This window comes from Mustela putorius, unplaced genomic scaffold (genome assembly GCF_011764305.1).
Source record: "Mustela putorius furo isolate JIRA1106 unplaced genomic scaffold, ASM1176430v1.1 tig00003870_pilon_pilon_pilon, whole genome shotgun sequence".
Lineage (NCBI taxonomy): Eukaryota > Metazoa > Chordata > Mammalia > Carnivora > Mustelidae > Mustela > Mustela putorius.
In genome coordinates, this window is record NW_025422022.1 from 9,298,460 (window position 1) to 9,324,994 (window position 26,535).

The 26,535-nt window shown below is 38.3% G+C and overlaps 1 protein-coding gene across 5 annotated transcripts in view; it reads left to right on the forward strand.

Annotated features, from left to right (window-relative positions):
• The window catches only part of HIVEP1 (HIVEP zinc finger 1), a 143,998-nt gene that overhangs the window by 76,221 nt on the left and 41,242 nt on the right, over window positions 1–26,535 (forward strand). The gene's annotated exons all lie outside the window — the stretch shown is intronic.

The following is a 26,535-nucleotide window of genomic DNA, read 5'->3' on the forward strand; positions in this document are numbered from 1 at the left end:
AATATATTTACACATCTACTTATACATATGATTGTACAGGTTTGGACAAAGTTTGCAAGGACTGTGCACAAATATATTTATAATGGTGGAAGAAGGGGCTGAGAAAGATTAACTTTTATTTATATGGTTTTCTGTTTTTTTATTATAATGTTTATTATATATAAAAAATAAAAAAGTTTAAATGCAAAAATTGATTGTCATCATAGAAACACACTGGTTACTTTTCCAGGTAGCAGGAAAAAGTACATTCAGTATAAAACAGCCAGTGCAGAGGGAAGACAGTGTGAATTGGATAGTGTTCCAACTCTATATGTTAATGAGAAAAATTGATTAAAAGGGGCATAGTTAAAGCTCTCTTTAGAGCGTTTATATTTCATGATTTATTATTTCTTTGTCCTTCTATCTTCTAATGAAAGTGGAATATTTTGACAATAATTTAGCCATGTAGGATTCCAACTGAATGTCTTTTTTTTTTTTTTTTTTTTTTAAATCTAGTTAGGTTTGTAGCTAGGTGTCTTTAGTAGAAATATTTCTGGCCATCCACATTCTCCATCCCTTGAACCAACCTGTGAACCATCAGGATGGTTTGGGGTTGGTCTGAATAGTTAGATTGTGTTGCGCAACGGCACTGAACTGTCTCTCTTCCCTGTTTCCCTTTTCCCCACCCCCTTCTTCCATGCAACCTGGGAGGTCCTTAACAAATTGGCACCTTTAATGACATTCTTGCAGAAAAGTTTAGAAAGAACAGAGAAGTCACTGTAGCCATGCTGTCCCTTTCAGTGGTTGACTGAAGATTCCTTTCCCCATCACTGTAGACCATTTAGACGTGCAGGCTACGCTGTAAGAGATCTTTTACGTCTAGTAATGGGTTAGAGCTGCTTCAAGTAGAAAAATAAATGTGTGCCTGTTTTCCTTTTCCTTCTTTCTTACTCCAGTGGCAGAGTTTTAAGAAGAGTGAACTAAATGCCTGATAGGAAGGAAGAAATGGAACAAAGGTTCTAGAAAAAGAAATTGAATAATGAGGTTCAGAATAATCTAGTGACTACATTTATTTAAGACCTAGCATGAATAACCAAGTGAGCATAGTTCCGTGCAATTCACTGCCTAGAATTACTACTTGACTTCCATTTTTACGTACACATTCTAGGCAAATTAAAAATAAAATAGCTTTTCCCTCAAATATAATTAAGGAATAATATCAGTTTGTCTTTAACAATATGAGATAAAATCTTTGAGTAATAAAAAGTTGTGAGATTTCTCAAGTCTTTGCTTGCTGAGCTGCCTGTTTTATTCAAGGAAATTCATTTCTGGGGCACCTGGGTGGTTCAGTGGGTTAAGCCTCTGCCTTTGGCTCAGGTCATGATCTAAAGGTTCTGAGATCGAGCCCCGCATTGGGCTCTCTGTTCAGCGGGGAGCCTGCTTCCCCCCTCTCTGCCTGCCTCTCTGCCTACTTGTGATCTCTCTCTCTGTCAAATAAATAAGTAAAATCTTCAAAAATATATATTTATTTTTTTAAAAAATTCATTTCTTCCTTCAAATAATGTTCTTTAAAAATTTGTTGTTTCTTATTTTTATTAAGAGGAGTCATCTAGGACAGGTCACTTTTTCACTGTTTTTTCAAGGTGCTTTTGTTTTTTTTCCCCCTGTAAGTCTGGCTTTTTCTTCTGCATCTGGTTATTTTTCTACAGTGCTCATGGTTCTAAGGCTTTGCTTCCATAGAGGACAGTGTAGTCCTTAACTTATCTGTGGATCTTTCTCCCCTTTCCTTTATTTTTAACCATTAGGACAGGTAACTAATTTATCTTCAAAAGCATCTTCATTAATGACAAGCCCTCACAAAAAACATTTAAAAAAAGTAAACCTTGATCTTTGATAGATCTTTATTGTTTTCTAACATTTTAAGAAAGAATTAATCTGTTTCATATGGTGGCAGAGAAAGTGATTTGGTTCATTATACACGAATAAAATAAAGAAGGATGTGAAATTATGTTAATGTATTTCTTTTATTCTTTCTGCTTATGAATGGCTTTGATTTATTTTTATTTTAATGGGTTTGGGGATAAAGAGAACATGTAGCATTCATATAATTCTCCATAATATCATCAAACTCTTCCTTACAGTCCTCTTTCCTTGTTCCTGGCATCTGTTGTATTGGACACTATTCCCCACATTATTGCACAGGATTTAAATGAAAAATAAATAGTGACTGTCACAGTGTGGGAATGGAGTATGTTATAAAATTAACTGGGGAGAAATAGTTTCTCAGGAGAGCTTTCATGTGCTTTCTTTGTAAGTTTTAGTTTTAATAGTTTAAAATTTTTATCATATAATATTTGATACCTGCAAGCTGTGCATGTAACATATTATATAGCATAAGAGTAACCCGGTGTCTTTAATCCCGCTACCCATGGAAGTAAGAGCCGGCGCGTTGTCAAGGCTGTCGCATCGGCCTGAGCACTGGGCTGTTTCATCCCACCGTCTCTCTGTTGAGGTGTTCACCGTCCTCAACGTTGTGTTCATAGTGTTAACGCTTGGTGAAAATAATTATACTTTTTAGTTTTGCCTGAGTTTGGGCATTAAAAATAATCTTGCATAATTTTAACAGCTTGTTCACTCGGCATTGTTTCTAAAATGTATATATGTTTTTGAATGTAGTAGCTCTTTCTTTTCCTCGCTGTAATAATACTTTATTGTGTGAGACAATGTGTACTTCCATTCTCCTGTTGATGGATTTGAGTTATTTCTACCTCCTCGCGGCTATGAAGATTCTCGCATCCTAGTGCACATCTGTGAGTTTTCCAGGGCATACAATGGGGAGTATAATGGTGTCTAAGAATTCATTTTATGTTTGGAATTGTCAGCCCTTTTATTTTTTTCTAGTTGGATGGATAAAAAATAGTATTTTGTCCTGCTCTCAATTTATTTATTTTAATCATAATATTAAACATGCCTTCATTTGTATTCTACCTTCTTGAAATGCTTAGGAGTATCTCATGCATTTTAAAACTCCTTGTTTTTTTTTTTCTTAATATATCTTGGGTAACGGTCCTTTATTCATGTTTTGAGGTTTAGTTTTGAGCTTAATATTTTACTTTCTTTAAATTGCCTTCCAATAAACAGAAGCTCTTGATTTTAATATTATCAAACTATTAGGCTTTTTCTTTTATGATTAGTATTTTTTTATTTTGGGGATTTTTAAACTTACTTTGCTTGTCTTATATTCTTCCCTATCACAAGGTCATACATACTTTTTCCTCTATTTTCTTCTTAAAAAAAACTTTAAAATTCAGATAAAAAAAATCTGTCTGGAGTTGGTTCTTTAAAAAAATATAGTATCAGGGTTCCAGTTTTGTGGGGGCTTTGTTTTTTGTGTGTGTGGGGGGGGAGTTGTTTGTTTGGTTTTTTGTCCCTGAATGTGTATGGAGTGGATTTTTCCTTTACTCTGTTTCATACTAATTTTCCTTGTATGTATGGGTTTGTTTCTTGGTTTTCTGTTCTGTTCTGTTTATGCATCCATAGGTTAATATTACAGTGTATTAATTCACTTTATGTTTTAACATACAGTATAACAGGGGGGTAAATTCCTGAAGTGTTTTGACTATTTCTGGTTTTTTTGCTCATCCATTTACATTTTAGAATCAGCTTCTAAAAGAACCTTTAGGACCTTGTTTGGGATTACATTGACTTTGGAGCACAGTGACTGTTTTCACAATTTCCAGGCTTTCTAGCTATAAAAATAGCATATTTTTGATACATGTATTTTCTTTATATCTTGTAATTTTTTCCCCATATGGCTCTTGTATTTATTTTATTGAATTTATTTGTTGGTACTTTATTTTTTTGCTGATTTCATTGATTGTATATGTGAAATTGTTTTCTAGTTCTTGTTGACAAATAGAAATGCAATGATTTTTTTGTATATTCATCTTGTATCCAGCCACTTGCCTGAATCATTCATTCTGAAAATTTATCTGCAAATGCTTTAGATTTTCTTATAGACAGCTAGAAGCAATCAAAGTTTTGTTTCTTCCTTTTAAAATCATTGTTCCTTTATTTATTTTTCTTGTTTTACCCAGTTGGCTCCAGTAAAATATCAGAAGAATGGTAGTGTTGATATCTTTGACTTTTTCTTGATTTTAAAGGGAATGCTTAGAGTATTTCTCCATTCAAATGTTCGAAGTCTTTATGGGAGGCTGTGGTCAGGTTTTTTAGTTTTGCTTTGTTTTTATAGCTTAAGGAGGTTATTTTTTTAATTTATTGAAATTTTTAAAAAGAATCATAAGTGGCTGCTTTTTTTTTTCTTAAGATTTTATTTATTTATTTGACAGACAGAGATCACAAGTAGGCAGAGAAGCAGGCAGAGAGAGAGAGGGGAAGCAGGCTCCCCGCCGAGCAGAGAGCCCTACGTGGGGCTCGATCCCAGGACCCTGGGACCATGACCAGAGCCGAAGGCAGAGGCTTTAACCCACTGAGCCACCCAGGTGCCCCAAGTGGCTGCTTTTTTAATCAAATACTTTTTCTTCATATATGGAGCCGATCTTCTGGTCCTCTCTCATTCTAGTGTTTAAACTTGACTTACGTTCTCTTAATAAAACCAATTTAGTCTTGATGTTTGTCTTTTTAAACACACTGCTAGATTGATCTTTTAATATTTGTTGAACTCTGTATCCATGTTCAAGAAATAATGGTTTTATTTTCTTATCATTTTCCTTTTCTGATTTGTCTCAAAATTATATTAGCTTAACAGAGGAGATCTGAGAACTGTCCTGCTTCCCATGGATGTGTTTGTTTAATATTAGAACGATAGCTTTACACGAAGGTCTTGGAATATACTTTGACTTTCAGGAGGGATTGAAGGTAGATATTTTAAGTATCAAATCAGTATATTTAGGTTCTGCTCATACTTTTTTCTTTTCAGTCAGGCAGTAAGTTACATATTTGTTACAGTGTATACATTCTATCAAGTCTTCAAGTTTGGCAAAAAGTCATTGGTGGTATTCTTTTAACTCTCTTTCATTGCTACTGGATTTTTTCATTGTTAATTTTGCTCATTTGTGCTTTTTCTCTCTTGATTAGTCTCACCAGAGGCTTATCTGTTTCACTTTCTTATTTTACACCAACTTCTGATTTTCTGCATATTGTATTGTCCTTTTAATTTCATTAAGTTTTGCTTTTTATTATTTTTTTCCTCTTTTTCTTTGGGTTTATTCTGTTACCAAGTTTCTTAAAGTTGGAATTTGGGCTAATTTATTTTAAGCCTTTGTTCTTTCCTGTTTGAATCACTGAAAACTATTAATTTCTTTCTGCGTATTTCTTTATTACATTCTACACAATGTCATATTTGTTGCTTTCATTAATTTCTATGCCGGTTTCTTCTTTGATTCTTTTGATAGAATTTTCCCCCTACACTGTTGGGGATTTTATTTATGTTTTTGTTAGTGATTTCTCACTTAATTATATTGTGACATTAACTGTTTTTTAAAACCGGTTTGTATTTCTAAAACAACTTGCTCTCTGTTTCTGAACACTATGTAATCAAAATTCTCAGGGAGTACCCTACAAAAATGCTCCTAGCTTTTATGCTAGAGATTCAAAATTCAGCACTTTCTAAATTTACCTTGTTACAAAGACTAAATAGCTGAAGTTGAAAGATGTCAAAGAACTTTACCCCCAGAGAGTAGAAGCAGCAAGTAGCATGAGGAGAGTTCAAGTCCTTGTCTTGGACTGTGCCGTTCTAACATTATCCTGCATCATAACTGGATGAGAGCTGTGGTCCAGTGGTGGTTGAATCTGTGATAGTCCTGTTCTTTAGAACAGGGTAATTTATTATGGGTGATGAGATTATGTTAGCAGTCACCTCCTTGAAGAAAATAATTCAGGAAAAATAGGACTCAGACAGTTGAGTCTAGAAAAAGGTGGAGATTGTAGGTCAGCTTGCGTGGGATTTTTTCACAGTAATTCACAGCAAAATCCTGAAGTCGCCCCCATAATGACAGTAATTTCCTTAAGCAGCAGTAGTATCACTCTGACTTTTTAAACTCCAACCACCAGAAAGTTTATTAAAAAAAAAGCAACAAGGGGCGCCTGGGTGGCTCAGTGGATTAAGCCGCTGCCTTCGGCTCAGGCCATGATCTCAGTGTCCTGGGATCCAGCCCCACATCGGGCCCTCTGCTCGGCAGGGAGCCTGCTTCCCCCTCTGTCTCTGCCTGCCTCTCTGCCTACTTGTGATCTCTCTCTCTGTCAAATAAAATAAATAAAATCTTTAAAAAAAAAAAAGCAACAACAATAATTTCTGTTAATCATCTGTTTTACTGTGGATACGAGGGTAATGAGGCCATAAGCATGTCTGTGTGGGTTGTGTGGCTTAAGAAACACAGTAAGGGGTCTACACGGCTGCAGTAGCTAGCAGGTTTAGACTTGCTCTAAGGAGGCTCTTGACAAGTAGGATTTCTGTTAACATAGGCATAATTTATGCCCAGGAATTACCCTCCTGTTATCCCAGGAAGCTGGAGGGAAGTTAGGTATCTGTGTAAAACTAGGCTGCATAATTCTGAAGTGAGAGTGACAGACTAATGAGCAGAAAACTAGACTGTGGAACTCTAATTAGTGTGTAAATAAGAAACCTAGAGTTTGCTCACCTACTTTCCTAAATGTCTTTTTCTTTTTTTAAAAATTTTTTATTTTTTATCAACATATATTTTTATCCCCAGGGGTACAGGTCTGTGAATCACCAGGTTTACACACTTCACAGCACTCACTAAAGCACATACCCTCCCCAATGTCCATAATCCCACCCCCTTCTCCCAAACCCCCTCCCCCCAGCAACCCTCAGTTTGTTTTGTGAGATTAAGAGTCACTTATAGTTTGTCTCCCTCCCAATCCCATCTTGTTTCAAAATGAAACAAGAATAAATGTCTTTTTTTTTTAAGCTTCTTATAATAGGAGTAAGTTCACCAGCAGTACAAAAAACTCTCCCATGTTTTTTGTTTTAAATACCACACATGCTATTTTTAAAAAAATGAAGGCTGATTTGTGATCATATTTTATGTTAATAAGTTTATGTTTGAATGCTAATGACATTCCCTTCCTTAAGAATTCTGCTAAGTACACTTAGGAAAATGTAAGGGTTTCTTCTTAGATTTGGGACGATGAAGTGGTTTCTGAGAAAGACTAAAATTGAAGTGGCATTATGGAAAATTTGGGCTAATTTTAGTAAATTAAAATCAATAATATGAATGCAATCTAAGGGAAGATAAAAATGTCTTAGAAATAGTCTGGGAGCAAGTTTGTGCACTAGAACAAAACTTGATTATCATCATCAAAATGTAATAAACCTAGAAGGGCGTTAAAAATATAAAAAATTAAAGTACCTTGGCAGAGGAAAGGCTAGTGTACTATTTCATTGAGGTGTCTGAACTCGAGAGTGTTTTAAAGGAACACAGTTTTATTACTTTAGTGTACGGTAATACTAGCTAGTTAAGTATACCCTCTTGGCAAGTTGTGGTCCCTGGGTTTTATAAATTAATTGCTGGGAAATAGTGTATTTAAATGCACATGTTAATGGATGTTTATTTTAAATAAAAACATTTATAAATTCTGCTTTTATCTTAATGAATGCCCTAAAAAGCTCATTATGTTCTTCTCATAAGCTGTTAGCTCATTCTTTTATTCAATAAATTTATATTATGCATCGGCCATTCTTTGTAACCCTGGGAAGTAGATAGGAAAGAACATGTCTAACTTACCCTACAAGGATAACTTTTAACTTTACTGCTCTTGCCCAAATTGTCCTGAAATCCGAATTGTTAGAACCAAAATTCATGAGGTTTTATGTAGACTGACAGCAGCGCCTAACAAATTTCCCTTGGGAAAACAGCAACAGATTTTTCTGTTTTCTCAGGGAAAAAAAGTCATCTTTTATCTTTTATTACTTGGAATTTTAGATTTAAACATTCAGGTTTCATGAAGTATTCTCTGAGTGTAATGGACAATGCTAATTTGAATTCTAAGAAGATTAGTATTGTTTTAATTATTTGTGCAATGTGTGTGGCTTAAAGGAATCCTATGGCAATCTGGTTAATATTTTGAGATTTAAAAATACTAAATCCCAAGAGATGATTGCCTTTCAGATAGACTGTGCCAGCCATATAGAAGATGATTTGCACAATGATAAATAACATAAAGCATTTTTTAGTTCATTAGTATAAAACAAGTGTCTTTAAATATTCTTTACTCATGGTGTTTAAATGTAAGAAAAACTAAGGGTGCAGTTGGTTAGGGAATCAACTCTTGGTTTCTGCTCAGGTTGTGATCTTAGGGTCCTGAGGTCAAGCCTGCATCAAGTCATGCCTCTGGTCAGGCTCTGTGCCCAGCAGGAATTCTGCTTGGGATTCTCTCCCGGTCCCCCTCTGCCTGTCCTGTGCATGTGCACACTCTCACTCTCACTCTCATGCTCTCTCTCAAATCATCATCATCTTCTTTTTTTTTTTTAAAGGCAGTGAAACTAATGCTCTGTTTCCCATAAAATATGAGAAGCAAAATCCTTAATACCTTACTATTAAAAGAAACTAACGTTGCTGATTATTGTCTGTTGATGAATCATTCATTAAATCAGAGACTTAAGTAGCTAACAAGATTTTTGTTTTATAGGATTCATAGACTATCACAGACTTGCCTTCTTCTGTACTTTTACTGCATATTCCATTGACTTCAAGATGCTATTAATTGTGAGATTCACGATGATCTCATGCACCATTTAGAAAGGGAAAGTCACTACCCATTAAATCATGACACAGTACTCTTATAATTGAGTAGAAGATGAATCCTCATTTCAGGGAGATTAAAATGTCCGAAACCTGTTTGTTTGAGAGTCTGTGGAGTGTATTCACGTCCACGGCTTCATTTTGTGGTGAGAGAGCTGAAGTGGTTCAGGTGGTGAAGGCTGGATTTGAGCTGCCTTGAGGACAGCGTCCCTAAGAACTGTGAAAAACAAAGGAATAGATCTTTTTATCTGTTGGTTCACTTGGAAATTCATCGAGAATGATAAGAATAAAAGCAGGCTATGCTCAGCTTACTGTCTTTGCCTCTTGGGTAACTGACCTCATCAGGCATACGCCTCCGTATCTTCTATGTAAATAATGTTGGCCAGTGACTTAAAAGGGTAGTGTGTGTTTCTGTTGATTTACTAAGGCATTTCTGGGCTAGGCTGCTGTGATCTATGTGTGGGGCCAAAGGAACAAAAGGGAAGCGAGCTCAGGTATGTGTGGCCTACAGAGAGACGTGTTCGTCTCTATTTCCAGATGAGAGAAGGTGCTAGATGTGTGGCATGAAAGGGAGGCATATAATTCCAGGCAAGGAAGAATAGAAAATAAAAGTGAGAGGAGGCAGAATCAATTGAAAACGGACTAAACAACTGGGAGAAACTCTGGAAAATGAAATTTAAAAATTAAAACACGAACGTCTTTGGAAATCACACAGTACCATTTCAGCAAGATGCGATTTTCTTTTGTCAGTTTCGTGACTCAGAGGGTGTTTTATTGGGCTGGGCTGCATCTGAGAAAAATTTCAAATTTTGAAGGATAATTTAGAGTTTTGTCCTGAGCACCAGGCAAAGAATGAACTCTTTTCCTTCGGGAAAAGATTTGGAAGCCGCAAATGAGAGTCTGTGGACGGACGCAGGAAGGGCCGAAGAGGGCTAAAGCGTGCTGAAATGAGCACAAAGGCGGGTAGAGACGTCTGCACAGAGGCGGATGCTGAAGTGGCGAAGCAGATTGCAGCAGACACAGAACAGGTCGTATGGGGAGCGCAGCGGGTGCCCTGCACAGGAGCCGGGAAGGGGGGTGTTGCTAGGGCTGTGCTGATTCCCGCAGGCCTATTAGAAACTGCCTAACAAGACCCCTTCATGGCTCTCTGTGGCCCTTGGCATGAAGACAGTGCTCCAAATCATGGCGCCCCAGAGACCTCATCTCACTAAGTCCCACCCCCCGCCTGCTCACCCCCGCCTCACCAGTCGGGCTCCTGTGATGCCTCCAGTTCACTTTTGCCTACCGTTCACCCGACCAGCACCCTACCCCCACCCCCATACTTGGCTCTGGTTCCTAGTACATACAGTAGGCATTTGGCAGAAATTCACTGAATAAATGAGGGCAGGTGAGTAGGTGGGGGAGGGAGAGGAATGGCTTCCTTCACATTACAGGCAGGACTTTCAGATCACACGTACCGTTAATTTCTTCTCTTTTTTTAAGTGTGGCTACATAGATATTTTTTATTTCTCCTGCTATAACCTAGCTGGCATCTCTGAAGTAAAATTTTTTATTATATTATATTAAATTACCTATATAATTTAATTGTATCTCTCTGCAATGATATACAGAACTTATTTATATCTCTCTCCCTACCAAAAATAAAAAACTTTCCTCTAGCCTTTAATCGAGACTGGTCAGCTACTGCAGTGGTCAGCTACTGGTCAGCTACTGCAGATGAATCCTTTCTCATGATTTTATCTAAATGCTGTGATTAAAACCATTCTTTTTTTTTTTTTAAGATTTTATTTATTTATTAGACAGAGATCACAAGTAGGCAGAGAGACAGGCAGAGAGAGAGGAAGGGAAGCAGGCTCCCTGCCCAGCAGAGAGCCCGGTGCGGAGCCCGATCCCAGAACCCTGGAATCATGATCTGAGCCGAAGGCAGAGGCTTTAACCCACTGAGCCACCCAGGCGCCCCTAAAACCATTCTTGGTATACTTTGGTAATATAATTACATGTTTGTTAACCTGGTGGGAGGTTAGATGTTCTGAATGAAAAGTTGAGGATTTCAGGCTTCCCAAGGTTCAACACTACAACCCCAAGAGCCTTTGTGATAGAATTGTTTATCAAATAGATTTCATGTTTTCTTGTCTCAGTAATAAGATTAGCCTCAATTTAAACTTGTTTTCTTCTTTTTTTTAAAAACTTAGGGTCAGTCATGTGCTGGTCCCTGCGGGAAAGGAGGGAACAAATGACAGTGTTTGCAGTGTGGTGAAAATATGCCTTCCATGACTGATCTCAAGCTACCACTGGTAGCTCACAAAACTCTTGGCAGAAGGTCAGCAAGTCAATAGACGACTTGAATAGCCCAGTAAACTCACTGGACCTAATCGACATCTATAGAATATTCCACCGAACAGGAGTATAACACACATGTTCTCCAGTGTGCATATAAGATTCTCCAAGATAGGCCATAACCGAGGCCATGGAACAGTTGCTCAGTCAATTTAAGTGGACTGAAATAATACTTACTCTGTCTTCAAGCTGACCAGAGCCAGTGAAGTTAGAGATCAGTAACGGAAAAAGTATGTGCACCTGAAAAAGTTCTTCTGATCCTACATAATCCCCCAGAGGAGAAATGGCAGGCGGCAAAGCAAAACTTTAGTGTACAGATGATTCAGAGACTTTCAAACAAATACACTATGAACACTGCCAAAAAATTGATAAAAGGAGTCTACATTAGATTATGTATCCATGAGGAAGCTAACAGAGGTACAGACCACTGGAAATGCTTTCTCTGAAACAGAAATAGACCTTGCTGTAACAAATTTTTAAGGCTTACACTTCCTCCAAAAAAAAATAAAACATTACACAAAATCATCTCCTTAATAATTAAGCAAGAAAGGGATTACACAGAGAAATGTATTTGGAACAGCTATCTCGTTGTCTTCCTTTTGAATAAGACAGTCAAAGCATTTTAGCACCTGAAACTTTCTGCGGAAAAGTACACGTGTCACACAGTGTCATTACCTTGTCATTTCTTAAGGACATATTTCTTAAAGAGATTAACTATTATTTTATTTTTATGTTAATTTAATACTCTTTATTCTGATAGTGTTCAGTCTATTTAACAGTTTTTATTTTATATTCTGATAACGTAGAACATTAGAATAATGCTAGCTCTTTTATAAACTTATTACAAGACATCAAATAAAATGTCTTTATGATGTTTTTATTAGAAGCGAATTAAAAATTTGGTTTCACTGAGCTAAAATAAAATATTGGAGTTAATTCCAGCTACTCCGTATTATAGAAAATAAATGTTATAATACTGGTTGAGCCATTTTGTTCTAGTAATATAATTTCAATCCATGATGATAGAATATAATAATAATAGGATGCTGATGATACAACATCATCATCACCACCATCCATAGTAGCAGTGGTGGTATTAGAAAGAAAATCGAGGTTTCGAGCACCACACTGTGCTTCCTACATGCGTTACCCAAATAATCCTTGCAGCCTTGTGCAGTGCTATTATCTGCACAACACCAGTCCGTGTTCAAGGTCATGGAGCTGGTGATTGGTAGAGCCAGGACTTGAAGCCAGGCTTCCCTCTGTAACTGCGTGGATGGGGTAGGAGAGTTGGAAGAATTTAGGACAATTTCTGGTTTTAACAGGTGCACAAATGGCCACGCCCTGTGCACTGAGATTGGCCTAAAATATTAATTGTGTTGATCTGACAGGACTATGTTGATTGTGTTGGGTAGCTTTCCTTATGTTGAAGCATCTGGGAAGGTTACTTGGAAGTTAAGTGCATGGGAGGAGAGGAGCATGTCTGCAGGTCTCGAAGACTGTCTTCGTACATTCGTCAGTTAGAGGTCTGTCAAGTTTTCACCTTCTTGGTGACTTGATTTAGAACTTGCTACATTCTAGATATTATTCAAGTTTCCAAATATGATTAGATGGAATATAGTATTCTCTTCTTATAATTTTGAATGCTTTTATCTGTTTTTATATCATACTCTTTTTCAGTATCTAAGAGCACTTATTGGTTACACTGATTTTTGTGTTTAAAATTTTCAAAGGTAAGTGTTACTTATTCTACTTTGAAAGTTATTTTAGGGGTACCTGGGTGGCTCAGTCAGTTAAGCATATGCTTTCGGTTCAGGTCCTGATCCCAGAGTCCTGGGATCAAGTCCCACATGGGGCTCCCTGCTCAGCAGAGAGCGTGCTTCTTCCTCTCCCTCTGCAGCTCCCCCTGCTTGTGCTTGCTTTCTTTCTCTCTCTCTGTCAAATAAATAAATAAAATTTAAAAATAAATTAATAATTTTTAAAATTTGACTATGTCTAACTATTTTTGTTCTTTTTTCTATATTCCTACCATCTTAATTAGTTCTCCAAAATCATGTATTAACTGCTTAGCAAATTATCTCTCATCTTTAAAAAAAAAAAAAAGGTCCTACAGTATTCATTTGCCCCTGAGTGGTAAATGACACAAATATTTGAGTACCTATATTGCCCATATCTGGTACCTTTTGATCTATAGTATTTTCAGATACCTTTAAATAGGTTCTTACTTTGTTAGTTGAACTAGTTCGGGGATGAGTATTTTAATACATATTTATGAGAACATACTTGTGCATGATGAATTTAAAAATGTGGAACTTTAGGTGACAAATAGTAGGGGTCGCCTGTGCAATCTTTATACTTCAATCCCATAGTGGTTTTTTTAATTCCAATATAATAAACACGCTGTGTTCTGTTAGTTTCAGTGTACAATATAGTGATTCAGCAGTTGGATGCATTACTCAGTGCTCATCACGGTAAGTGTCCTTTTAATCCCCTTCACCTGTTTCACCCTCCCATATTTTTTAATTTGTTTCAAAACTTTATGTATGAGATTTTCTGTTAATGAAGATTTATAAGTTAGTAGGTCTGTGTTTTATGACATTTTCTTTGTGTGTTAAAACCTGTGTGGTTCTCTTTCCTGACTGTTTGCTACGTCATAGCCTGCTGGTAAATTCCAGCCCTCCCCCACAATTCTATTTCTGTGTCTTTCCAAGAATTTTTAATGTACGTTGTTGCCTCTCTGTTATATTGTAAAAGTTTAGTGATGTTGTATCTTGCATTGTTTAAACCTTTAGCCTGATGATGTGTGGTCTCAGACTTGGGATGGGAGGGAACCTAAATTCCACTTAGCTTCTAGTTTTGCTTTTCTTGTCAGAGCTGAGGTTCTTGTTCAGGAATGCTCCTGGCTTCCGATTGCTTTCCCATGCGTTCTTCCATTAGGAATATTAACAAGGCTTTTGAACCCACTCTGGTTGGTAAAACTCCACTCACATTTCACTGAATGCTCCAACAACTGCCCCGATCTTCCGCTTGAGGTGGGCTTGGTTGTGCTCTCCAGAACCTGTTGTTGTGGACATGTTGACACTGGGTTCTCGAACGTTCCATCGTGGGGCTTGTTCTTCCCCTCAGGTGCTTGTCCACGTTCCCTGCTTTGGACTCACGTGCTGTCACTCTCGTGTATCCACATTCCATATGCTTTATTACTTCCCAGAGAGTTGCTACTCATTTTGTTTTAGCCACATGTTCATCACGCTTTTCCCTCTTCACTTTGTCTTACATATTCGGTTTCCCATCTAGGATAATTTTATTTTACTTCTAGCATAGTCTTTAGTTTTCTATTAATGCAGGTCTGTTATGACAAATTACTTCAAGTATCATTTATTAGAAAATGTCTCTTTCGTTTTCATTCATGGGGAAAAAAAAAAGAAACAACTTCTGCTGAGTATAAAACTAGAGTCTTCTAGCTTGGCAGTTCACCTCCCTGTGCACATTGCTGCCATCGAGATTGTCACTTGTGAATCTAATTACTGCTCCTTGGGAGGTGATCCATCTTCATTTTAATGTATTTTCCTGAAACTTTTAAGATTTGGGGGCCTTGGCTCTGCCTTGCAGTTTCACAGAGGGGCAAATAGGTCTGATTTCTCTGTATTTCTCTTGTTGGTACTCCGAGGCACTCCTGAATTCGTAGAGTCCTGGGTCTGGGGGATGCCCAGTTATTTATGGTCTCCCGTTCTGAGATTCCAGTTCCAGTCTTTGACTTGTCCTTTGTTCTGGAACATCTCCATTTTGCCACCTTTTGTCCCCGCTACTCTATGCCTTGTTGTTTCTCTTGACTCCTCTCAGTCCCTGGCGTAATCTGAGCTTACAGCCAGGGAGTTCTAAATTTGCGTGTACTTTCCAGATCTGTCATTTACATTTGGCCCCTCAGACACGCTCTCTTCTTTACTTTCCCATTTTCCTTTAGAATGTTCAATATGCTTTCAATATTAATAGCATTAGTACATTGATTTTGAAGTCTCTGTGTATCAGTTCCAGTATTTTGGACCCTCGTCGATCTTTCGTGATACTGGTGCTTTCATTCTTTTCTTAGGTGCCCGGTTATCTTTGAATAGTTAGACATTCTAGTTAAGAAATCTTTGAAATGGTTCAGAGCTTAAGTAGGCATCTTCCTCCAGAGAAGAGTTTGCTTCTGCGAGGCTCGTAGGAGAGCTAACGATCCCATGTCAACTTAATTCTATTTGGGGTCTTTGATTTTTCTGGGCCACTGGAAGTAAGTTGCTGTTCATGTGAAACTTGCTTGGTCTACATCCAGTCCTCTCTTATTTCTAGAATAAAATCCTTCAGGCTCTCAACCGGGAACATGTAGATTTTCACAGGGACTCCGTGGATGACATTCCTGGGATTCTGTCATTTATACCCTTAGCTGTTTTAGATTGTCAGAAGAACTGCTCGGCCATCTAGCTGCTCCATCTGGACAAATCTTCCCTGAGCAAAAGGAGCCCAAATGCTGAGTTCACCTTTTTGGACTTTACCCTCCCCTAGCTCTTGGCCTGCTAACTTTTCACTACCTTCCTACTGTTTTGGCGCCTTTAAATTGATAATTTTTTAATTAGTTTAAGCTGTTCTATTATCCTCAGAGGGCTATCATTTGAATTACTTAATTACTTAATTCTCTATTACCATACAAGGTAATACATTTAGAATATCAACCCGACATCTGCCTTATATGTTGCAATATTTCCCTTTTTGTCATTTGCTTTTTTCTATGTAGAAGAGATTTTTCTGTTTTTTAAGATGTTGTTTATTTATTTGAGAGAGAAATAGCCTACAATCAGAAGGAGGGAGAGGAACAAGCAGTCTCCATGCTAAGTGGAGCTGGACACTGGGCTTGACCCTATGACCCTGAGATCATGATCTGAGCTGAAATCAAGAGCACGAAGCTCAGCCAACGGAGCCACGCAGGTGCCCCAGAGTCTCTCGTATATACTCAGAGTCTTTCCACAGTTCACTTCTTTCTCTGGTTTTATTTCTGACATTGAATTAATGGACTTTGTGTGGAATGCAGTGTTTGCTCAGAATCTACTGTCGTTTTTTTTTTTTTGGTTCCATGTGTGAAACCATATCGAAAAACTCTATCATCCTTTCCCCAAGATTTTGAAATATGCCACTTTTTTGTATACTAAAGGCACATATATGATGGGATCTTTCTCTGGGTTTTCAGTTTAACCATTAATCTGATTTTGAGAAAATACTGTTTAATAATTTGATGCCTCTCTCTGTTGGTATCCTTATATCATTCTTTTTTATAATTTTATTACCTAATTTAGAATATTCTCCCAAGCAGAGATTAGAGTCGTGTCACATTTAGAAAAAAAAAACAATTTTTTTATTGTGTGAAATTTTATAAAATTTAGAAATTTGAAAAGAACTGAATTGATAAACTACAAAATATTCTTTCCAGGAGCATGGTGTGTTTCTTTGTTTTGCAAGGCTTTTTTTAAATCATTTCAAAAAGCTGGTTTTTGTATGTTTTGAATATTTTGTGCCAAATTTATTTTTAGGCATCTTTTCATTTTTGTTGCTGTTTCTAATAGAATATTCTTGCCATTATATTTTCCAACTAGTTATTTTTGGTACAAGTGATAAGATTGATATTTTTATGTTTTCGGTAGACATCTACCTTCCTGAGCTCTTTTTAGATATAGTAGATTTCTGGTTATTTCTGATAGGTTCTGTGGGAAACCATTAGATTATCAGCAAATAAGTCTACTTTCTTCCTTACCATTATTTACATCTCACTTATTTTTATTGCTGTTGCGTTAGCTTGGTCACCTAAAGAACTGATTAAAAATCTTAGTGATTATGGCAAAAATCCCTTCATTGTCCCATGGTTCAAAAGAGAGTTCTCTAGTGTTTGATTTTGAATGTTGTGAATCGTGGATATGGTAAATATTCTTTGTTGTGTTTTCCTACTTCTCTAAAGTCTGTTTTGATTTTTCTGATTTCTCTGTGACTTCCCTTCTGACCTCTGGGCTGTTTAGAAATATGTTGTTTAATTTCCAAATAGTTGGGGGGTTTCCAGATATCTTTCTACTGTTTATTTCTCTTTAATTTTATTGTGGTCAGAGAACATACTTTGTATGTCCTTTTAACCTTTTTGAGAAATTACTATGAAAGTAGCAGTTTAAAAAATACTTATAGTTTTGTAGGGCAGAAATTGGACATGGTCTCACTGGGCTATAATCAAGGTGTTAAGGGCTTTGTTTCTTTTTTAGTCTGTAGGGAAGAATCTGTCTTTTGATCATTAAGATTTGGGCAGAATTAAACTCCTGTGTCTGTAGGCCTGAATTCCTCCTGTCCTTGCTGGCCTTCCCAGCTTCTAATGTCCACCTGTGTTCCTTGATCCTGGCTCCCTTCTTCCGTCTCCAAAGGCAGCAGTGGCCAATCAAGTTTGTCACACGTGAGACCCCTCTATCTCCCCCACGCCCCCTCGTATTCTTCTGTCAATCGATTAAGTTAGAAGAGGTCCTGTGGTCATCCAGGATAGTCTCCCCATTTTTATGTCCATAATCTTATCACCTCTACAAAGTCCCCTTTGCATATGTAAGGACACATAGTCTCCAGTTCCCGGGATTGGGGTGTAGACATTTTGCCGAGCCATTATTTTGCCTAACACACTACCCTATTGGAAAATGCAGGGTCACACTGTGCGATATTTTGAAGTGATGGAATTTTTAAAAATTCTTTTACAAATGTTCTTTTATTGTTACCATTTTCAGACCTCTTTATATATGTAGATCCAAATTAAGGTTTTAACATTTCAGTACAGGCCAGCTGGCAATGAATGCTCTCGGCTTTTGTTTTTCTGTAAAAGTCTTTGTTTTGCCTTCATTTTTGAAAACTGTTATCTCTTGATGGAGAATTCTGGGTTGGCCATTTATTTTTTTCTTTCAGTAGTGTGAAAATGTCACCACACAGTTTCTGTTGAGAAGTCTGCTTTAATTTTTAATCTTTGATTCTCTATGTGTAATACATTTTTCTAACTTCTGGGTACCTTCAAGATTTTGATCTTTGATTTTCGGCACACTGAATATGATTTGTCTAGGTGATTTTTTTCCCTTCTTTTCTTTTTCTTTTATTTCTTGGTTTTTCTTCTCATCTTTCTTTATTCTTACTCATCAGTTGGGGTTGTCTAAGTTTCTTGAATCTATTTTTGGAAAATACTTGCTATTATTTCTTCACTTCTTCTGCGGTATTTTTTCTTCTCCTTTTGTGATTTCATTGATATGTTAGATCATTTGAGATTGTCCTATGGGCCTTGAATGCACTGTTCTTGTTTTGTCCTGTTTTGTTTCTGTGCTATTTTTCTTCTTTGTATTTCTGTTTGGTTAATTTTTATTGGCCTATCTATAAGTTCACCAATTCCTTAGTTTTGTCAGATCTATCAATGAGTCTATAAAAGGCTTTGCCGGTCTCTATTACTTTGTCTTTTATTTCTAGCATTTCCGTTTGGCTTCCTCTGTTGTGTGTTTAAATTCCCATTTGTGAATGCACATATCGATTAGAGTTATTTTAATTACCTCTCTGAGAGTTCTGGCATCTGAATCATCCCAGAGTCTGGTTCTTCTGTTTGTTTTGTCTCTTGACAGTGGATGAATAATGCCTGGGTCTTACTGAACTTTGGATATTGTGTATATATAACAGTAGTTATTGAGGTCAGTGGTTTTTTAGTGGATGGAGATGGGCACTGTTTTTCTTCTCTCAGGTGATCAGGTGGGGAGTGGAGGCTGTTTGTTCAGGAGTTGGGCTGGGTTTAGATTTTGGTGGTGGTGTGTGTATCTTTCGTGTTCCACCCTGATTTCCAGTTATTCTTGTGATGGCCTCCTATTTCCTTGTGCTTATAGGTTAGGGGTCTAGAAGGTTTTCTTCAGTTTAGTGCTCCATGCTCAGCTCTAGATGCCCCTGTCATTGTGGGAGTAGAGTCTCCACTTCTTTACCTCCTCTAGCAGTGGACTGCTGCTGCTTCTTCCTCATTACCAGGCAGGTAGTGGGGGTTGGTGAGGATTGCTGTCTTGTCCTGCTCCAGCCTCAGTCTTAGGTTCCTGTGCTTCCTGACCATCTCTCATGGTAGCAGACCTCTCATTTTATTGGTATGGGATTTTGGTCCCAGGACAGTTTTCTGCTTCCCCTGAGATAAAGGGTTTCTTCTTCTACCCTTCACCAAGCCACAGTGGGTTTTACCCATGCCCTGTGGTATATGCTGCTCTTTGCCCAGCAACTTGAAGTTTAAGGTTTTTACTCCACATTAGAGAAGCTCTCAGGGCGTTGGGGTCTTTGCATTTTCCACAGCTCCGTGCCTCTCACGGAGACCTGCTGTCTCTGGTCTCCCTGCCCACTGTGTGAGTTCCTGCCAGGGGGCTCATGGGAGAGAGCCTGGAAGTGAGTGTGGATTCCCCTGGGTCTGAGACCAGGCTAATCCAGCCCACGCTCAGCTCTTAAAAGTTTGTTATAGTTTTAGATTATATTTTCTTGCTTGTTGGAATAACTTTCATGTCTCCCTCCACATGCCTTTCCCTTCTTGGCCCCAGGTGAGCCATTTCATGCATCTCTGCATGGGAGTTCAGGCTTTGGTTGCTCAGTGACTTCATATTTCTGGTGGGCTTAAGAGAAGTTATGATTTTTGTGATATCTCTAGCTTTTTTATGTTATTATGCTGGGAACAACATTCTTTTCAAGTGTCTGCATCTTGAAACAGACTCATCTAGCTTTATTTTTTAAAATAAGGAATGGATGTTGAATTTTGTTATCATTCACTCTTATTCAAAATGGTCATGTGAATTTCTAAGTCACCCTTCCTGACATGATGAATTATATCAATAGGTCACCTGATATTAAATCCACCCTTTATTTTTTCTTACTTGAAGAATTTTTTCATTAGCAAATATTTCTGTGATAATCTATTAAGGGCCAGATACATAGAGATGGGTAATAGAGAGTCTTACAGATTTGTATTCTGATCAAAAGGGAGACAAAAGCAACATGTAAATAGATAAATAGGGCAGTTTGGATTGTGATTTAGATTAGGAAGGAAATGAACAGGGTGGGTGGGCAGTAGGGAGTAACTACTCTAGATTGGGTGGACAGGAACAGGCTAGAGGTAATACTGGTGTTAGGCACTAAAGGTTGAAAATGATCCAGTTGCTTAAAAGAGTTGAGAGTAGGGAGGGGTAGGGAGGGCTTTTCGGGAGCTGGCAGGTACAAATTCCCAGGGGCAGAAAGGAGATGGGCCTGGTGGAAGATCAGGATGTTCACTGGTGTGGCTGAAACATACCGAGTACAGGGGAAATGTTATGAAGGGAGATCAAAAAGGTAGCCAGAGCCAAATGGCCATGCCATTTCTTCAGCCAAGTTACATGTTTGAATTACATGAAGAAGGGGAAGAACCTGGAGATGAATTGAAGGAGGCCTCCTCTTGCATGCTCAATAAAAGTCACTATTCCCACATCTACACGGTTCCTCAGAGGTGATTCAGGTTCGAGTCCAGACCACCGCAATAAAGCAAGTATCTCAGTAAAGTGAGTCAAGTGAATGTTTTGGTTTCCTAATACATATAAAAGTGATGTTTATTCAAGTCCATATATCAGTGATATCATATAATAATTGTCTTTCTCTGATTGACTTTTTTCACTCAGCATAATACCTTCTAATTCCATCCATGTTGTTGCATATGGCAAGATTTCATATTTTTTTGATAGCTACGTCATTTTCCATTGTATGCATATATACCACATCTTCTTTATCCATTCATCATTCGGTGGACATCTGGACTTTTTCCATAGTTTGGCTGTAGTAGATATTGCTACTGTAAACATTGGGGTGCAGGTGTCCCTTGGATCACTACATTTGTATCTTTGGGTAAATACCTAGTAGTTTCATTGCTGGGTTCTAGGATAGCTCTACTTTCAACTTTTTGAGGAATCTCCATACTATTTTCCAAGGCAGAGGATCATAGTGAAACAAGATGAAGCCAGAGAGGGAGACAAGGCATAAGAATGACTCTTAATCTCAGGATAGAAACTGAGGGTTGCTGGAGGAAAGGGGTGGCTGGGTGATGGACACTGGGGAGCACATGTGTTGTGGTGACCACTGTTTATTATATGAGACTTACGAATTACAGACCTGTAACCTTGAAACAAATAACAAATAATTGTTTGTTAATTTTTAAAAATCACAATAATAAACTCATTACAAGTTAAAAAAAATAAAGTAACCTGCATTAAATGTGAATGAGTTTGATAAAATTTAAGTGTTCTCTCACACTTAATGTTTCCAGCTAATAAACTTCCAGTTTCATTATTATTAAAAAAAAAAAAAAGATGTTTACACTCCACTGTAGTCTAGTAAGTGTGCAGTAGCATTATGCCAAAAAGTAGTTTAAGATATACTTAAAAAATACTTTATTGCTGAGAAATGCTGGCCATCTTCTGTGCTTTCCATGAGCTATAGTCACTGATCACAGCTCTGCCGTAACAAATACCAGAATAACAAAACAGTTTGAAATACAGCAGGAATGACTGAAATGGGACACAGAAACATGAAGTGGGAAATGCTGTGGGAAAAATGGCACCAATCGACTTCCTTGATGCAGTTGCCATAAACCTTCAATTTGTTGTTGTTGTTTGTTTGTTTTTTAAACTTATCTGCGAAGTGCAGTAAAGCAAAGCCCAATGACGTAAGATGTGCCTGGGAGCCTCTAGTATAGTTGTTTATCTCACATTAATTTTTTTGTTATCTGTCTCCCATTTTCAGTCTCTCCGTGCTGACTTTTTCTTCCTCTTTCTAACCACACTCAGCGCCCCCTTATCCCAAAGGAACCTTCCCATGTCCTCTTCTGCTGATCCTGGCGCCCAGCGTCTCTCCTTCCCTTCACAGCCACTGCTCAGACCGCGCTCTGTGTTTGCAGGCCCCTATCACTTCACCGTGCCCGCCCTCCCTCCCTCCTGACCCTTCTGTGAAATGGTTTTTCACCATAACAATGTCCTCCTAATCCTGGTGACCACCAAACCCAAACCCTCTCATTTATTCTATTCGTCTCCGAATGGAAGATTTAAAAATACACTATTGGCCACGTCTTCCTTCTTCAAAGTCTCTAAACCCTGACTTCCTGGGCCCTTCGCTGTCGCATGTTTTGTTTTATCTCTCTTATTACCCCTTGTTTCTTTTCATTTCTACTTCACCCTTAATAGATTGGGATTACCCAAGGTGCTGAGTCAGACTTCTCTATCTACCGTATATGCTCTCTGGCTTATCATTTATGTCCTTTTACAAAAACAGTTCTCACTGTGTACTCCCAGATCTGTGCCTCTAGCCCAGACTTCTCTCTAGGGAAAAAAAGAATATGCATCTATATTTAATAGATCATAATTTTCGTATTGCTATGTAATCTTTGTAATTATTTTAAATGGATGTGTAATGTTATGTTAAGTGCCTCTGCTGTAATTAGCCTAACCATTTCTCTGTTGAAAATTTCTAGTCCTGGATTTGCAGCTACACTTTATAATTCTACACATGTATATTGAGTTTGAGATTTGGTGGGATGGAAAATGAATTGCTTTTTTTCCCCCTCCCAAACTAGCTCAGGCCTCCTAGATAAAGATGGGAAAGTCAGCAGAATCTTTGGCAAAGCTTCCTTAGGCTTTCTTTTTTTGGATCAGCTGAGAGGCCCACCATCACTATCCTAGTTCAAGGTAGCATTATTAACCCTTGCATGAACTCCTGAAAGGCCTTCCACGTGGTCTCTGTGTCCCCAGGCTCCTTACTCACTAATACAACAGACTCTCTGTTATTACAGAAGAAGTAGTCCTTGTGTCCCCAAGACCCCAAAGACCTTAAAGTTTCTCACACTGATGTATCTCTGAGTAAATCTGCAAAAGAGATTCACCTTCAACCAAGGCAGGATTTTAAACACACTATAACGTTGTGGTTCCCAATACCTACCATCAGCCTTGGGAGGATTTTTGCCATGTTTAACTGACAATTCAGATGCTCTCTGGAGCCAGGAGATGTGTTTGTTTTCATTCTGTTATTCTCCAGAAGGAAACTGGAAACCACCTAATGGTGCTGTTCTGTACTCCTTGGTGGTGGTCTTCAAAAACAATAGGAGCCCTAATGATTGTCAGGCTTGTGCCTTGGGAAACGAAGTGCTGGTGCCTTAGCTACGGAGAACTTGGGAACTATTCCTCTAACCATTCACCTGTCCCCAGCCAAGTGGCCTTTTGTGATCTGGCCAAGCTGTTCCATCTACCTGCCTGATGGAGAACTGGCTCTTTAGTGAAGCCCATCAGATCAAAGCTTCCAGCAGTAGCAGTGCTACCAGTTTCTGTCCCACTCCTCAGCATGGTTTGTCTGTGTTTATGAACTCCTTTTTGGGTGTCCGACCTGGGAATGCCTCCGAGCTTTTGCCTGATTGTCAGCCATTTCTAGGAATGCGCTGACCAGGACACGAGCCGCAGCAGTTGGTCACTCCATTCTTGAGCCTTTCCCACCCTTTCCGGTTCTGACGATGTGTTATCACTGTGTAAGGAAAGAGGGTTGTGTTTGGCACAAACAGGGCTGTGTGCACCGGGCATTTCCAAGCCCCGTGTTAGTAAAACACCAGCAGCCCAGGAACCATAAGGTAGTAGCAACTGTGAAGCAGGCTCCATACTTGGAGCAAAAGGTGGGCCTGTGCGCGGGCCCGTGCAGAGTGGGCATATTGTCAAGGCAGTGCCCTTCCACTGCCTTCCACCACTTACCCCATTGTCTGCCTTTCTCTCGCATCCTCTAATTAATTTTCAGTTTAGTCTCCCATAATAACAAATCGCCTTTAAAATTATTGAAAAGCACACGTGTTGAGGGTAACAGCCGCTCCGTTCCCACTGTCTGCCCCGACTGTACTTCTGCCTTGAGGCGTTCTGGTCTATGCATCCTCTTAACTCAGTGGCCCACAGTAACTGTATACCAGATGTTGTAGCCAGTGACAGTAGTTGATGATGGTGCTCTCTGCTGTAGACCAGGAGGCAGGAGAAGATAACTCTTGTCACTCTCTAATGGTAGATTTCAGATTAATCACAATTCAAAAACTACCCTGAGTGCTTCATTCTTGAAGACCCAGGGGTCTGCCGCTTCGTTCTGCCCCAGGCGTTGGTTCCCATGAGGAGGCTTCTCTCTGTAATTCCTAGCCAGATGGCTTAGCGGTCCACTCTGTGCACTCCTGCCCCAAATCCTGAGAACCAGGAGGTGGAAGGTGACAGTCAGTAGTGAGACACACAACTTTTTCAGCTCCAGCTCTAGAAGGATAGTGCGTGTTCAGCCCAGGCTTGCCTGGTACCCTCCCTCTCTTGACATTCTCTCTGATCCCCTCCACTGTCCTCTCCCATCACAACAACAACAACAAAGTCCTTCGATTTAGAGACTGATCCAACATGCAGAGTCACCCCCACCCTCAGTGGAATGGGCTTCATTGCTTGAACAAGGAGAGTAAGCCCTGTTAAAGGAGACCTGACAAAATCTTAGAAGAGTGACCATAACTCAGAAAAGTACTGTTAGGAATGTACTCTCCACTGAACGCCACCCCCTTCGTCCCCCACGATCTCAGGCAATAGAAAAGTAGAACACAAAAAGAGCACTCAGCCTTAGAGAAACTATTACCTCGGAAACAGAAGTGTTTTTATTGAACTTAATAAGATCATAAATTTGTTAAATCAACAGCTCAAACGTAATATGAGACAAAATGAGATGAAATGGGAAATACAGAACTAAGGGAACAAGATGAGAACAAAACAACGTTCACCCAAAACTAATAAATTTGAAACAGTAAGGAACTTAATGACCTGAAAATTGAGTTACTGACATAGGGAAAAGCTTTAGATAATTATAAAGAAAGCAAAAGAAAATGGAAGCAATTTAAATCATCATAAGGGTGGTCCACCATAAAGATTATTGGTGTCTGTAAAGTAAAGGAGCCTACCCCCAAAGAAAAAAATTTGGCCAGAAAAGATCTATTTGAAGATATAATAAAAGAAAATTTTTCTGAAATGAAATACATCTCCTTACAGAGAAGGTCATTGTGTTCTAGGGGGGGGAAGAAAGGTTGTATAGAGACAGACCCTGAGCTGACACCTAGTTATTTATCAGACTTCAGAAATAAAGAATTTTGCAGGCATTGAGCCAGAAGAAAGGCAAGTGACCCCAAGGAGGGGAGGCCATCAATTAGGCTGGCTCCAGGCTTCTCCACTTTAGCATCATTGCCAGAAAGCAAAGGAGAATGCAGAGTCTTGAAAGAAAGAATTGATGTATTTAGCACCAAGTAAGTGTTAGAATTCAGCTAGAGAAACCAAGAGTAAACAACTATGCAAATAGAATGTAAGTGTTATACACTTTGACAAAAGATAGTTGGTCTTCATTTAAAATTGAAACTTATAGTTCAGAAAATCTGTTTAAAATATGTTTTTTCAAAAGCTTAACTTCAGAGGAATTTTTTGGGAATGTAGTGTCTCAATAAAGAAATATGGATTTAAGTGGAGTTTCTCCTTTATTTTCACTTTAGCTTCATTTTAAGTACAAAGTTAAATTTTACTCTTTCTGTTTAAGACACACATAGGAGGGTGTATAGAATCCCTTTAAAACTTGGTGTGGTATTTCTGGGTGTTGTGCCTGTGCGTTGAATTTTTGCATTTTCCTTTGGAGTGTCAGACATTGTTGAATTTTTTTTTAAACAAATAACTTTATCTGAAAATAAAAGCTTATTCCAAAAACTCTGTTCAACGTAACAAAATAAAGCCGTCTACCAACCAAGCCTCCAGTTGTATAGGTCTTGGGTGGGGTTTGGCATAGGCAGATCTTTAAGAAAGCTCTTGTGTTTCTGAATGTTCTGACAGTTTGGAACTGCTGCACCAGCAGTTTCTCTTCTCTGTTTTTATACATATTTTGGCAGCCTGGTAGCTTTCACCTCTCTTACAACCCACCTTCACGCTTTCTGGAGATAACTAAGGAAACTGCTCACCCAGGTGACGAGCATGATTTTTCATTTCCGCCTGTTTGCTTGGTGTGGTTAATAAAAGGCACTGAGTGCACCATGAGCTTCATTACATTCGTCTTGAAAAGGGAAAACCAGTGGGAAACATTTTATAAATGAGTGGATTGGAGCATAAAAATGATTTGCTCACCATCATTTCTTATCAACAAGCCTGATACTTTTTCCCCCTATTTTTCTTAGCTCAAATATTTTAGTCACAAGGCATCACACCCCCCCCTTGTTTTTTGCTCTTCTGATTATGGTGGGTAAATATATCTTTGGCGTATTTGTAATGTATTTTTTTCATTCATTAATCTATGACAGCGTATAAACTGATAATCACAAGATGACTAAGATATTTTTTTATCCTATGTAAATTTTTAT